Source organism: Gossypium arboreum, chromosome 2 (assembly GCF_025698485.1).
Source record: "Gossypium arboreum isolate Shixiya-1 chromosome 2, ASM2569848v2, whole genome shotgun sequence".
Classification (NCBI taxonomy): domain Eukaryota; kingdom Viridiplantae; phylum Streptophyta; class Magnoliopsida; order Malvales; family Malvaceae; genus Gossypium; species Gossypium arboreum.
In genome coordinates this window covers 29,813,846-29,817,833 of record NC_069071.1, presented here as the reverse complement: position 1 = coordinate 29,817,833, position 3,988 = coordinate 29,813,846, and positions in this window count along the sequence as shown.

Genomic DNA, 3,988 nt, shown 5'->3' with positions numbered 1-3,988 from the left:
AATCGGTCTAAAATGAGAAACCTCCTCTTGGCTTTTACCCTTGGTTATCCAAACAATATTGATACAATTAAGTTCTCTCTCCAAATACCCCTTTTGGAAAAACTCTCTAATAGTATCCATCATTCCATCCCTAATGATCTCCCAAAATTTTTGGTAAAAGAATCCACAATGCCCTTTAGATCCTGGAGCTTTTAACACCTCCAAATGATTAGCAACTTGAATGATTTCACTATCCTTCACTGCCTTAACAAGTGCTTTGTTCATATAATCACTTATAACTCTAAGAACAGCTTGCAAAATCCCTTGCCAGTCCTTATTACCAAGTTTTAAATAGATCACAATAAAAAAACTATGAAAATTTCCCATAATAACGTTTTCATCCTCAATCTATTGACCATTCACACCCTTGATTTTGATAATCTTATTTCTCCTTTTCCTTGGCACAGTAGACAAGTGAAAACATTTAGTGTTTTATCGCCCCATTTTAGCCAGTTTACTCGATATCATGGCATCCAATACTTCTCCTCTCTACCCCGTATTTCTTTTAAATCATTTATCAATCTATTAACCTTAACAATTCCTTCCAGCCCAACGTTATCCCCTACTCGCAATTCTTCTATTTTCTACATTAAGTTGTCAACAATCTTTCTATTATTAGGGAACACTTTTTTACTCCAACTCAGTAGCTTCCTGCTATAAACCTTGAACTTTTGCACCATTTAAAAACCTTTTGACCTAATAAATCTTGCAATAGCCCATTTTCAGTGAAATCGGAATAATGATTTCAGGATCGCAAATCCGAGCCAAAAAAAAATTTATTTTAATATTATTTCATGGTGTGTATTATGATAGCAATGTTATATGAAAATGCTGATAAGAAAATTTTACCAATTATGTGTTTAATTATGGAAAAGACCAAATTGCATAAAATGCAAAAGTTGAGTTCTATTAGCTAAAAGGATCAATTAGCTATGGAATTCAAAATAAGAGGTCCTTATATGGTAATTAGATCGTTAAAGAAAAGTTAGTAGATATTTTTGGTTATTCATCAATGGAAAATTAGAAAAATGCAAGAACAAAATTGGAAACTAAAATAATTAAAAGATGATAAATGATTTCAAAAGAAATAATATCATTTTATATCATCTTCTTCCCCAAAATATACATGGAAACCCTAGAAAAGAGAAAACAAGCTTTCTTGGCTTAATTGGGTAAGTATTCTTGTCCCGTTTTTAGTAATTTTTATATTTTTGAGATCGGGATAGCTTAATCTATCTATTTTGGGGATTAATTTGAAAATATATCAAAGTATAAAAATTTTTCCATGGATGAATATGCTGAAATTTTGAAATTTATGGTAGAAAATGAAAGGTTTTTAATAGATAAACAACTTTTACAAAGAGAATTTTCATGAAATTGTGATTTAGAGACTAAATTGAAAAATTGTAAAACCCATGGAAAAATTCTGATTTTTAAGAAATTCATGGGCTTTTATTAAGACATATAAAAATCGGTTAGGCTTGGAATAAGGATTAAATTGCATGGATTTCATTTTTCGAGCCTAGGGACGAAATTGGAATTTATGAAAAGTATAGGGGCAAAATGGTAATTTTTCCTCGGATGTGAATTGAATATAATTGAATATGAAATGTGATAAATTGATGATGAAATTCATTTATATAGATCCAGATAACTCAAATTCGAAGCTAGATTGAGGAAAAGAAAATGTTTCAGATTAGTAGATATTCATACACAAACAAGTGTCGAGGTAAGTTCGTGTAAGTAAATTGTGTTTATTTTATTTTTTATTTGAATGTGGTATGTGATTATATAAATTGTATAAATGTTATAAATATATGGAATAATCATATGTCTGATCCTGTCCGGAAATTATTAAGTTTTGTTTGAATGATGAATTTTAATATAGTTAAGTTCCATTTGAATGATGAATTTCGATGGATATATGTGATTTCCCGTATTGAATATGGTCCTGCATATGTTTCGGATAGAATATACCTCGGACGAGCAATCCTCTTATAGCCTCTCAAGCAGCCTGTTATATAGTTCCTGTGAGCATTCTAATCAGTAGTGATCCTGCATGTGTTGGACACTACTGCAGCTCTTTGTGAGTGTCTTGTTACATGATTCGATTGGTTATGATCCAGCATTTATTATGGACACAGACGCAGCTCTTCATGAGCATCCTGATATAGGCTTTTATGAGCTTTCTGACATGGCTCGCTTGAACTCTTTGTTACCTTATCCGGTGTTCCCTAATAATAACTCTTCGGAGTTACCTGATAAGCTCTATGAGCTCCTTGATTAATACTCTTATGAGTTTCCTATTTAGCTTGGATAAGCATCCTATTGCATGGCTCATTTGAGCATCTTAATATGTAGCTCGAGAGCATGCTCCCTAATTAAGTGCCCTAATGGGTATATGAGTTGACAGTTTACAATTTTGTACACCTTGTGTGTACTATTTGAGTATCCATTGATATTTCAATAATTCAACGGAAAAAAAAAATTATCATGAGAAATTATAAGATAGAAGAGTTATGTCCCAAATATTTCTGAATACCTGAAAGAGTGTAGCATGATGAGCTCATTCATGTTTATTTGATGTACATGTGAATTATGTGACAAACTTGATTATTTGAGTGTAAGTGATTAGGCAAATTGCCAAATTGTTGGAAAGAATATTATTGTATGCTTATTGTAATGAATGTGATTGGTAAATTTAATTCCTATTATACGAACTTACTAAGCATTAATTTCTTAGTAGGTTTTCTTTCCTCTGTTTTATAGTGCTCGAAAGCTCACAAAGGTTAAAGATCGATCGGAACATCATCACACTATCTACTAGCTTGTCTTGGTATAAATAGTAAACTAGTTTTGGTATAATGGCATGTATAGCCTAACTTTGCCAAATGTTGGTATGTAAATGGTTGTTTGTAATCTAGCCATTGGAATGGCTAGTAATGGATTGATTTGGTATATTTATAAGGTTATATCATGATAATTGCACATGTGTTTAGTATAATTTGATTGAATTATGTTAAACATATATGTTTATAAAAGGTAAGATTATAAACATGATTGCATATGATGATATATCATGTTAGATGTTAAAATTGGCTTGGTTATAATGTTTGAATTGGCTAGTATATGTTTGCAAGTTTTTGTAATAGCCCATTTTAAGGGTTAATCGGAACAGTGGTTTCGGGACCACAATCCAACATTGAAAAAATTTATTTTATTATCATTTTAATACTTACAGCATGATATTAGAGTTGTGTACAATTTTTGTAAAGAAATTTTATTGTTTGAGTGGTTAATTCGGTAAAAAAGACCAAATTGTAGGAAGCATAAAAGTTGAATTCTATAAGATCAAGGTATTAAATGGTTTTGATATTAAATAGTGGGACTCCTTAAGTGGTAATTATACCATAAAAGTTGATAGTGGAATTCTATGGCTTGGTATAATGGAAATTTTAAATGTTATTAAAGGTTAAAATGGTAAAATGGTTAAAATAACTTAATTAGCTAAAATAAAAGCCAAAATCATGTTAATTTCCTTCATTTTCCACTGAATGTAGATAAAAGAAACAGCCATGGAAGTATTTTAGGATTCAGCCCTTGCTGTCCTTAATTGAGGTATGTTTCGAGCTTGATTTTTGATGATTTTTATGTTTTTCTGATCGTTGCTTCGTGTTCTAGCTAGCCCGTACCCTAATTTCTGAATTTGTTGATGAATTTGTGAGTTTCCATTGATGATAGCTTGACGTTTTTTTAGAGTTGATGATGGAAAATAAATAATTTTTGATAGATTAATATGTTTTGCTAAGTGATTTTTGGTAAAAATGTCAAATAAGGATTAAATTGTGAAAAGTGTAAATTGAGGGGTTGACATGTGAAATAAATTAAAAATATGGGTTGATAGTAATATATGAAAAATCCGGCTAGCTTGGGTTTGTGCTTAATTTCA